This window comes from Lactuca sativa, chromosome 6, assembly GCF_002870075.4.
Source record: "Lactuca sativa cultivar Salinas chromosome 6, Lsat_Salinas_v11, whole genome shotgun sequence".
NCBI lineage: Eukaryota > Viridiplantae > Streptophyta > Magnoliopsida > Asterales > Asteraceae > Lactuca > Lactuca sativa.
Window position 1 is genome coordinate 188,336,075 of NC_056628.2, and position 12,866 is coordinate 188,348,940.

At 33.9% G+C, this 12,866-nt stretch overlaps 1 long non-coding RNA gene across 1 annotated transcript; it reads left to right on the forward strand.

Moving 5' to 3' along the window:
• Positions 1-1,476: 1,476 nt before the first annotated feature.
• LOC111877424 (uncharacterized) lies at positions 1,477-2,855 on the forward strand. Its single transcript, XR_002845402.3, has 2 exons — positions 1,477-2,032; positions 2,112-2,855. It is a non-coding gene; the product is annotated as an uncharacterized LOC111877424 (long non-coding RNA).
• The last annotated feature ends 10,011 nt before the right edge of the window (positions 2,856-12,866 follow it).

Sequence of the window (12,866 nt, forward strand, 5' to 3'; positions counted from 1 at the left end):
AGCTTTTGAAATCGTATCTCCGAAGTACCATGAGTCAAAAAAGATTAAATGGATTAGCAATTTTAAGTATTGAAAGTGATTTTTTACAAAATATTGATTATTGTAAAATAAGAGATGTTTTTGCTTCAAAAAAATGCACGAAGACATCGTTTTAGGTGATTTTAATTTGTATGTTTTGTTTGTATTATTTGTTTGATTATAAAAATTATTGTATTTTTTATTATATTTTTTATATAATGTTTTTGTTATTGTACGGTACACATATAAGGGCATAATTTTTTTATCTTGCCCCGGGTAGTAAAAAACATTGGACCGGTCCTGACAATGGCTCTATGTATGATTGCAGGATAAAGTCTATTGTAACATGGTATGCACTAAAATTTCTTTTAAATCAAAGGTAACGCTATAGGCAGTGGCTCGACAATTGGTTAGGTGGACTTGGCAAGGCTATAAGAGGATAAGAGAGTGCCAACATTTCAATAATTTAAAATTATATATATATATATATATATATATATATATATATATATATATATATATATATATATATATATATGTTCAGTTTCATTTGAGATTATTCTAATTTTGTGAGATCGTGAGACCAAATTTAAAATGAAAAATAAATGAAAAAATCCAAAAATTCTTTTTTTAAATATTATTTTCGGAACTTGAATTAACTAAAAAAAATAAAAATAATAAAAAAAATTAAAAAAATCCTGTTTTCTTTTTGAAAACTAAATGAAATATTCTAATAGAATATTACACTGAAATATTCTAAAAAATAATTTTAAAATGCAAAATAAATGGAAAAATCTAAAAATTCTTTTTTTAAATATTATTTTCAGAACTTGAATTAACTAAAAAAATAAAAAATAAATAAAAAAAATAAAAAAAATTCCATTTTTTTAAAATACGTGAAATGTTTTAATAGAACATTAGACTGTACATATTTTAAAAAATAATTTTAAAATGCAAAATAAATGGAAAAATCAAAAAATTCTTTTTTTAAATATTATTTTCGGAACTTGAATTAATTTAAAAAAATAAAAATAAATAAAAAAAATGCGTCTCACGGTCTCACAAAATTACGCCGTCTCATATTAACCTAACCATTTATACGCCGTCTCATATATATATATATATATATATATATATATATATATATATATATATATATATATATATATATATATATATATATATATATATATATATATATATATATATATATATATATTTAAAAGCCCCATTAGGAACAGTAAATGGTTCATATTGGTCTACAACTTTTTTTAAAATAATAAGCTAGCCCTTTCGTCTCCTTACCCTCATGTGGCCTTGTTTACGTTTGCGCTTTAGCTTTTTCCCATTTATTTTCTGCACTTAAAATCTACTGTCCGTATAAGCCAATAATAATAAGATTGGTGTCCTTACATGTGTTAAACACTGCTTTTTTTTTTTTTTTTTTTTTTATCGATTTTGGAGTTGGCCACCTTTACCCTATCCGCCGTCATTCATCTCCTTCTCTTTAACTCCTATCGGAAGGAAAATCCGTATCGTCTTCATCATCACTACCAGTCTCCTCAACTTTCGGTGTTTGGGATTATGCAACTGTGTTTATCGTCGTTCACCCAATCTCCATGTGGACCATGTCGATTTTAGGGTTTAATTGTAGATAAATATATGGACGATGGAAATGCTGATAAAATAATGGGAGTTGAAGAAGAAGGACCGGAGCGATTAGGTGGTGGTTGAGATGAAGGTGAAAGTTTCCGATTAGATAAGTCAGAAAAATGATAGTCATCGTGGTGTCCGTCGCTGCACTATTTGAAGTACACTTCAACCTGAATTTGGTAATTTTCTTTGTTTATTGTTTCTATTGGGTTACGTCTGTGTTTCTTTTTTGCTTCTATATGTTAACCCACAGATGAGTTCTTCGGCAAAGGGTTCCCTCGTCACAAATCGCTTCAAACTTCAGTTTTCAGATAACATTATCCGAGCCATAATTTCTTCCCTATTTTTGATTCGGCAAAAGGTATATCTCTTCCTTCTCCCTTCTTAAATTTTTCCTTTTTAGGGGTTTACCCACCAACTGTTTGTATATATGTTTATAGTTATCATTAGAATACCAACAAAAACAGCAAATTCTACTACTAGTTTCCAAGAAAAGACGTCATCTTCATTGTAAGAACTTATAACCTATTGACGCATGATGTGTGAGATTTTTAGTTTTAGAGTATTGTATTTTATAAAGTACCTTAAATAACAAATTTGAAATTATAGTGTTGAAGCCTAATAACTTATTATAGAATTTGTTTATATATGTTATAAGTGCAAAATTCGATTCCCAGTTAGCTAAAGAGGGAAATTTAGGTGTATTATGTAGAACTTTGATAACTTTTTGGATCTTTTATGTGATTAACATATCAGAATAACAATAATACATTTATTAAAATTTTAGAAGAGTTATCAAATTTGCAACTTAAGAATCTTACATTTTTCACCTTCTTCAGCACTTATAATGATTTGTCTTTAATTAGGCTTGATTTCGTTGTGTTTGCATATTAAGCTGTTGTGGTTTGCCACCTAACTTCATGTTTGTTTATTTATACGTATTGTTTAAACTAATAACCAGTTGTTTGAATTGATTCAATTCTTTTTATGAGGAGCTTGGTTGATGGGCAACATTTATCTCCATTACAGAAAAAGAGGAACCCTTCTCCTTCACGATTGGACAATGTTATTTGTTATTCACCATTGTTTTTGTTTCAGTTACAGTACCACATGTTCAAGCTCTTTTAGATTTTGAAAGGCCATTTTGGCGTTTGGCAAAGGGGAATCGCTCCCCAAAGCTTCAATTTCTCTTTTTGTCAGTTTCAATCGGCTATTAACGATGGAAATAGCAAATAACATAATTGTTATCTTATTTGATTTAAAATGTTCTAATGCATGGAGAAAATAAGTGAAATAAGACATGGGCCAGATTTACACATTAAAGGAAAGTATGCTTTTCTATGGTTTATTTACCTTGGTCATCATTATTTTTTTATAATGCCTACAAAAATAACTTAAATAAAATATGAAATTATCGGAGATAAAATTACTGGGAAAGAGCTTCACCATTGTTATCTAGTATTGATCCTACAAATGCAAAGATGACTAAAAATGGTGACGATAGTTTCCTTCCCACTACTGGTAATAACATGGTAAGTTATCTCTTTTTTTTTATATCTATTTGTCATAGTGATATGTTCATATTATTTTTTTTATGTTCACATACCGACCAAAATTTGTCAATTATAGTGTACGTGTATGGTATCCTTCAGCACATTTGTTTCATATTATATATATATATATATATATATATATATATATATATATATATATATATATATATATATATATATATATATATATATATATATATTTTATGTTCACAGGGCATATGGTAATCATATTTGTTTAATATTTCACACAACACATCAATACACCCTTTAACTACATTCAAATATGACCATTTATAGGTTTCCCATTTGAAATTGAGCAAATAGGAATATCCCCATTTTACAAGGGTGTTGACATCATCCAACAAGTTCAACCAGGAATAAGAATGACTGCAACTTTTTTCCTTTGGTATCCTTCAACAACTCGATTTCAATGTACTCGAGTGTCGGGCTTTGCTTCTTGCACCTACTCATGAACTTGCTCAAATATTTTGGGTTTGTTAATTTCTAGAATGTTGGCAAAGCAGTGAATGGTCAGAAATTTGATAATAAAGAATGTTATGCTGGAAAAGCATATAATATATGAAAGGCAGTAAGAATTTAATCAAATATTTGAACAGACTATGAAAAAGGCAGTTGAGGAATCAGAAGGATATCCTAAAGGGTTGGGTTTTGTTGCACTCAAACAAAAATTGAATCAAATAATGACAGAAAGGAATCACAATTATTCATCTTTTAACATATTTTTTTATTAATACTATGATTTTTTTTATTGTTTTTGTCAATTGTTTTTTGAAGATAATATCAAAATATGTGTTAATTACAAGAAACATTGTTGGATTAGGCATCTAAGCCCATAACTATAGTTGGTATATACTTTAATTGATAGTATCACAATTCTTAAGGGTTGCCTTCAAATCTGGCAATTGAATAGGATGGCTTTTAGAGAAGAATGATTTATTAATTTATTACTTGCTTAATAAATTAATTAGAAATAAAAATAAATGGTTTATTAATGTATTATGAAAATAATATATTAATTAGAAATTGTAATGTTTAATTAATATTTAATCAGAAATTAACTTGGAATTAATTTTGGGGTTAAACGAATTAATTAAATGTGCATGGACTTAGTTGAAGCATTGGACAATTCTAGAACCTCCCTAAAGAGGGGGAAACGAAATCTAGAGTGTCTCTAGGGTTTTCTTGGGCTCTAAGGGTGCGTTGGATGCCTTAGGGAGGAAATTAAAGGATTAGGGTTATCTTGGAGATACCGTCTTATCCAATACCTTCCTAACACCTATATAAACCCTTCTTAGGGTTGAATTTCGTCTATGCCTTCTTTCTAAGTACATTGGCTGAAATTTTGATCTATTCCTCTCTCTCTCTCTCTCTCTCTCTCTCTCTCTATATATATATATATATATATATATATATATATATATATATATATATATATATATATATATATATAGTATTCCTTGGTTGCTTGAGTTTGTTTGTGAACCATTAGAGGCGCGACACTTGTGGTGCTTGCTACCAAAAGTCTTTCAAGCAAGGATTCAAGATTGTTACAATAACAATCTGAAAGGTTTGTTTCATAACTCTTTACTATGTGAATCTTGGTTATACACTATGGATCTAGGGTTTATACTTTGTTGTTCATTATTGTATGTGCAATTAGTTTAAATATAGATCTTTAATTAGGGCTGCATGCACACATAGGATTGTATGTTTTGCTTAAAATCCATCAGTGGTATCAGAGCCTAAGATTGTTTTCTATTGAATATGATGCAATTGGTTGAACTTGACAATTAGATTTTATGACAATTAAAACCATTGAAATTAGGGTTTTCGAAAATTAGGATTTCCTAGCACTAGTTTTCGAAAATTTGCATAAGGGTTTGAACCCTTTCCTTTGGCCTTGTAATTTCGAAAATGTAGGGTTTCCTAACCCTATGGATTTTTGAATATATGGCAAATATTGAAATCCTTGCCTTCCTCCCCAAGATTTGCCAAATTATGGAAGTTAGGGTTTTGGTGGGATTTCTTATTTTTGATAATTATCTCCTTATTTGATTAACTAGATAACTGAAAGATTTGTTTAATCCATTCCATATTTCCGAAAATTACTAAATATGGTGGAATTTCTTATTTTTAACAATTATTTCCTTATTTGATTAATTAAGATATTTGCAAGATTTAATTGATCCCTCCCATATTTTGGAAAAATAATTAGGGGGAGGATTAGGTTAAATTAGGTTGATTAATTTAATGGATACTCCTAAAATTGATTTAATAAATTAATTAAATGTTTAATTAATAAATAGTTATTAAATCATTTCGTTTCATTTTAATTTTAAATTTAAATTGTTTTTATTTTAGAAATTTAGTAATTAAACCTAATATTTTGAAATGTTTTAAATACACCTTATACTATATGTAAAATTAAATATTTATTATTTATTATATGTATAAGATAAGTCGGTCAAACCGCTAGTAAGTCTCATTCACGAAGCCGATTCTATAAGGGGGTATAAGAAAACTGCCTATAAAATGGTAGTTGAATGGGTGTCCACTCTCACCCACCGCTTCCCTTATTGGTGGAGCGTCATTAGCCGAACGGGTTCGATAGGAAAAATAATTCTCATTAATAAGTATACTTGAATTAGTGAAGTAACTAAATGTTTTATAAAATTCCGAATCTTAGTTACTTTAGTAAAAATGTGAATTTGATGCAAATGCATGAAATTGCACATTGCACTTTATATAAGTCGTTAGTGGAGCGTGTGTGGTTAACCGACACACTAATATGGACTAATAAAAGGTGGAAATGGGTGTCTCGTAAATTATCATTGGTTAATGGAGCATGTATGGCTAACTGGCACATTGATTAGATGATAAATGATATCGAGAGTACCAAGCTAATGTGCATGGTTATTCACATCTCGTTTGTGATCATCGGCATCCCAGTCACAAAAGTGAGAGCATAATCGAGATTAAACATATCATTGAATAGTTCAATGAATCTCAAAGATCTAGGAGTTTCATGAGATTGAAATTGGTAAATGTTTTACCTACCTAAAATAGATTTGAATTTTATTACAACATCCCTCTTCAAAGTTCGAATCAAAAATATAGATCCTAAACTTAATTTAAGTTTATGGGTTAATAATTAAGGGTTAAAATCAACTAACTTGAATTCTTTTTTCTCCTATTGTGGATGTCAAGTTCGGACAACACTGGTCTTCCTCGTTTTTGTAATATCCCAAAAAATATTGACATAAAATTTCATTTTAAATATAGAAGTAGTATCATCCTTTAGTTGTTTCAAAACGATACATTACAATCAGAGTATAAATCCTAGAACAAAGCTAAATGCAGATCATAAAGTGTGTGCTCTGCAATCATCTCGAGCTCTTCCATTTTGAGAACTGAAGTACCTGAAACATGAACTGAAAACCGTAAGCACAAAGCTTAGTGAGTTCCCTAAGATATCTCATACCATACATACATAAAACACATACTGGTCCCCGCCCTCCATCGGGCCTCGCCTGCTCTCGAGTCCCACTCGGCCTCGGGCCCCGCCCGACATCGAACCTTGCTCAGCATCGAGCCCCGCTCGGATTATAGATCTGTCAATCACCAGGCCTCACCTGACATTAGGCCCTCCCTGATACACACATAATCATATAATCATATAAATATATAGACGTAACCTTACTAACACATGCAATAATTACAAAGACTATAGCATACCATACAGTCAGCGAGCCCCACCCGACATCGGGCCTTGCCTAGTAAACATAGAAACAAGTACTTATAACTAACATTCAATATACTCATCAGGCCCCACCTGGCATCAGGCCCTGCCCCAGTAATCATGCCATCATACAATACATGCACAAGTCGCACAAACATATAGCATCCTAACATCTAAACCATAGGCCAACATTGGTGCCTTCAACCCACTAAACCTACTAAGGAAACGCACCTCGCACTGCCAAATCACACAGACGATCTCTGGCTGCTAGTTGATAGATTCCCCGAACTGTCAAAAATCAAAATGACACCCAATTACCAATTGGGTTCCAAACCATGACCATAAATCTATAATCGGGGTAAAAGACCTGTTGGGATTAAAACCCTAATTGAGATTTGATGAACAAGATGCGGAAAATAAGAACAAACACAAATATGAAGATTATGTCGAATGATCACTCGATTTATTCAAATATGAGGAATAAATTACACTTAAGAAATAAGAATCTAACTCTACAAGAAACCTCACAACATGGAGGCTACATTTTGCCTCACTCTCTTAACCCTAATTATGAATAATATATGACTATTTATAGGGAAAAGACAAGTCTTGGGCTTTTAACCTAGAATTCATCAAAGGGGCCCATTGCCATCATCCATGGAGTGCTTTGAAACCTTACAATCTCCCCCTCAAAGTATGGAATGGATGACAATGCTTTAACTTCCAAAACAAGCATCTAGCAAATAAAAAGATCTGCAACGAGGAATATATGAAGCAATCCACGAATCTTGATTCTTCAATAGTCTTCAAACACGGGCTCTAGGATATATAAATCAGGCACTGAAGTAATGTCTTTAAACTTCATTTTCGAATGTAATCCCAAAGAATCTTCATGAAAACCAAACCCGCCATAAAAACCCATTTCAGAACAAAGAAACCGAATCACTTCTTGTCTTTGAAGAGCTCCCCCTCCAAGTCACAATGATCTTCAAATAAGCTAATGATATAAGCCATCAAAAAAATATCATGTAAAAACCCAAACTTTATGATTCGTAACGCCACTTGATCGAGAAAATACAAGAAGTCGGAGATATAACAAGTCCTTAGCAGAGCTCGATAAAGAACTTCCACTGTAAAGGATACTTCTCTGTAAAAGTTTTAGTAGAGCTCGATGAAGAACTTCCGCTGTAAAAGCTACCTTCATAATTCTACCATAAGCTTTATCAAAAATCTTCAACTTTGAAAAGTCACAAATCCCATTTCGAATGGCCATACCAAATTCTCCCCCGATTTATAATCAAAAACATGATTATAAAGTCTTCAAATGGTCATGAGAATGATCTTGAATGGATAAAAATTTACTAAGCTCCCCAGCGACAAAAAGATATACAAAATGAAGTATAAAATCCGAAAAAATCGTGAAAATTTGATGTTATCACGAAAAACGACTTTCCGAACCGCCAAGACTTGATGGAATCTTTATTTTGCTGTTCATGAAAAAAGATGAGCGTTGAAAAATCCAAAACTGTTCACCAGCCCTTAAAATTGTAAACTTTCTCGAAAATGGGCTGAAATTATCACTTTCCAGAAACTCAGGGGCTGAAATCGTAATCATGCACCAATAAACCCCTTTATTTGCAACAAAATCTGGAATTGGTCCAAAATCTCCAAAGCATGAAAAGTGTAGGGACCAGATCGTCAAGTTCTTGAAGTTGCAGGGACCAAGTGTGAAACTTTGAGTTATCTTCATCATTTGAAACCTGATAAAAGGATGCGACTGGAATGGTGATTTTAAACGAATGGTCACAGACGAACCTACAAATATGACTCTAATTAGTTTCATCTACTTTCGTTCCGAGCACAAGCGATTGAATCTAACTTCATTCCAAGATCGTTAATTATACACCCGAAGCGAACCCAACCGAGCGTTCGGTTCCATACGTTTCCATTTGAGACATTCGCTTCCAGGTCCGTTCCAAGCTTCATCAGGCGAATCACCTTTCGCTTTCGGTCCTTCTTTCTTCCAAGTGCTTTCGTTCCAAGAGCAGCCAACCGAACTTAAGTTTGTTCCAGGTACATCATGATGCGAACAAGGAGCGAAACCTTAGCCGAGCCGAACCACAAGTTCGCTTTCGGTCCTCCCCTTTTTCGTTCCAATTACTTTCGTTCCAAGGGCTGACAAACGAACCCAATCATAGGTTCGCTTCCGATTGCAGATAAGGATTTCACACCGATCTTGACTTTTCTGTTGACCAATGTTCGTCCCAATTGAGATTGATTCGTTTGCAGTTCATGAAACACCCATATCACAGTCAATTTCGTTCGTTTTTCGTTTCTAGCACAAACACGCAAACACTAAATCATTCCAGGTTCGTTCGTGGTTCACCTCCAATAGTCAATTTTGACTTTTTGCCTTGACTGGTGTTCTTCCAATTGAGTTCCAATTCCAATTTCATTCGTTCCCAGTAAGATTCGATTTCAATCGTTCGCAGGTGAGATTTTCAAACCAATTTTGACTTTCATTCGTTCGTCCTGATTGTATCAAGCCCCTATCAATATACCTACTTGGCAATGCGAACAGGGCATCAAGACAGTTCTGAATGTAATCCAATTTCAAATCAGCCTTTCGTTCCAGTTAGCAATCAGTCTTGAAATAGAACTTGATTCCGAAATACAAACTCAAGGCTATCGATATTCTCCAATAACCATTGATTTTGATTCATAATATGATTGCAAAAGATCCTACCCGTTCATACGGACCCCAATAAACACAAAGTTGATTTTCTCAAATAGATTTCAAGATCAAACAAGCTATTTTCAATCAAATCCAACACCATGTTCCTCTGTTCTTCACCGGTTCTCAAAACAAAATTGTTATAATCGATTCATCATACTTAACATTGTTATAAAAACTCGAGAACAAAATCGATTAGGTCAAACACAATCGATTTGAAGACCAAAAATCAAGAGCAAGACCAAAATCAAATAGAAATCAAGAATTGTAAGATACACCAGAACATAAGAGTGTTCAATCGCCATGAAGATAATCAAAAATAAACTTTTTGGTTTGCGAGATTCTGTGACTTCAATCGGCAATATAGGAGCAATGAACAACAGTGAATGAAATATGTGGGCTATTTGAGTGAAACAAATGAATAGTAAACAACGATGATGGGCTTGTGACTAATACGTAATCGGATGAACACAGAAAAAAAATTGGGCTAAATCGATCGAATAGATCCAGATTAACAGTAGATGAACAATGAAAAACATAAATCTCCATGAACAGTAGATCGAACAAAAATCTTGATTCCATGCAGCCAAAACACCAAAAATCTTCAAAATCTTGTGTAGAAAATCATCAAATCAAGAACCGATACTTCAAAAATCAATAGATCTTCAAAGACTCACTCTGATACCACTTGTTGGGATTAAAACCCTAATTGAGATTTGATGAACAAGATGCAGGAAATAAGAACAAACACAAATATGAATATTATGTCGAATGATCACTCGATTTATTCAAATATGAGGAATAAATTACAATTAATAAATAAGAATCTAACTCTACAAGAAACCTCACAACGTGGCGGCTACATTTTGCCTCACTCTCTTAACCCTAATTATGAATAATACATGACTATTTATAGGGAAAAGACAAGTCTTGGGCTTTTAACCAAGAATTCATCAAAGGGGCCCATTGCCATCATCCATGGAGTGCTTTGAAACCCTACAAGACCATTTTACCCCTAACCTAGTTTAATCCAAGATCAAGGCCTAAAATCATAGCCTGAAAAGCCCCAAAAGCCAAATAACCAACTAAGGCCCACTTATGTCCCAGTTTTACAAATTGGGCCCAAACTCCCTTACATAGGCCTTAAACTAAAGCCCAACCAAAATTCCTGGTCCAAGACACTCATACTCAGATGGACTGTTAAGAACTTAAACACCCAAGCTCAAAAGGGAACCCAACACGAAGCCCAAAAGGCCAAAACCCTCCTGACTGAGTATGTGGGGCGTACTCAGTTGTATGCTAAGTGTACATGTAATCTGGCTTGCACGTTGCGCGTACAGACTTGTACGCCCAACATACTCCTCCTTTAAGCCATTTTCGACATTAAGCTCTAAATGCTTAATTCCAGAAGTCTGAACCATAGATCTAGGTCATAAACAACGTCTAGAACCATAAATTCACCGACTTCGTGACTTTGCATGACCCAAACGAACCCAATCTCGATGTATAACCTTCTACTTCCATAACAATGGCCATAACTCATGCATGGATGGTTCTAAGTCTTAAAGATGACAACTTTATGACTAAAGGACCAAAAGAACACCAAGAGTAGCAACTCTAAGCTTCAGAAATGATAACAATCCACAAGATCTCATCTATGGGACCAAAATGGGTCCAAAACTGTAAAACCGTAAATTTTCAAACAAAATTTTTTTCATTTAAAAACCCAATTATCTCATTTCAAAACCACCAATTCCACAAACATCAAGTTATCAAAACACATGTTTCAAAACTATTTATAACACGAATCCGAGATCATCCAAAAACATATCTCCAACTCAAGTGTGTATACAACCAAGTTGGTGCCTTCCCGTGATCCTAAGAGGTACCTGAAACACATAACACGGTAAACATGAAGCTTAGTGAGTTCACCAAAATGCCACACACATCACATTAGCCACTCGAGGCCAACTCAATATGACCCTCCGGTCAATGTTTCTCAGTGGAGACCTTCCAGTCCCACAACTCGGGTGGACCCTTTGATCCTAACTCAACAAGCTCATAATAATAATACTCAGCATAAATCACAAAGAAATAATGCATAATATATCAAAATAATTAATATAACACATAAGACTCTCCATTCACACATAGATACCACTCATGGTGAGTATAGCAAGAAGACTCACCTCGTAATCAAGTAAGTAATAATCTCGTACACCGATCTCGAACTAGCCTCCGCCTAACACATAAGATAATAATCTCTAATCAACACTTCAATCACGAATTGAAATAAACTAGGTAAATCTCTCTATCAAACTCATGGAATGGGTAAACGACCATTTTACCCCTCCACGGTCCCCATACTCCCTGCCTTAACCAAACCATAAAGTCAACAAAAGTCAACACTCGAGTCAACTGTCCATGTTGACCCGACTCGCCGATTGCATCTATGTGACTTGCCGAGTCCCCCTTGTCCCTACAGAACCTCGCGAAAACCCAACCCAACTCATCGAGTTGTCCCGTCAACTCGCCGAGTTACCCATGTCCAGTCTCATCGGGGAAAACCCTAGCCGACTCATCAAGTCAGCTCATTGCCTCGGTGAGTCTCTTCAGTATGAATTCTCATTCAAACGTTTCAAGGCAGATCTACTACTCCACACTCTATATTTAGGCTCCCAAGGCTCGAATGTCACGTAAAGCTTTGATCTTTATGGTCATGCATGGCATATTTTGCTCCAAAATGCCAATACAACTCTAACAGGGGTGTTTAAGTACAAATACACTTATATGGTTGCATAAAGCAAGGACCTTTGGACTTTATGGACCTCACAAGGTCCATATCTGAAGTCTAGACCTCCTTTTAGACTCAATGCACTCAATGTCCCAATAAAAGGTGGTAAAAGCCCTAATCTTCCACAATCACGAGATCTAACCCATAAGATGAGAAAGGTGTAGGCATTTTACCTTCCACAGAAGCTCTTGGTCGATATAGCACTAGATCCAACAGTTCCTCCTCATTCATTGTTGGATAATCTCCTCTTCTCCTCAAAAGATGCACTAGAATACTCAAAGATTAGCACTATAACTCTCTTAGCTCACTACACACGTTTAGGGTTTCACTCAGGGGTGTTGGGCAGCTGGTGAG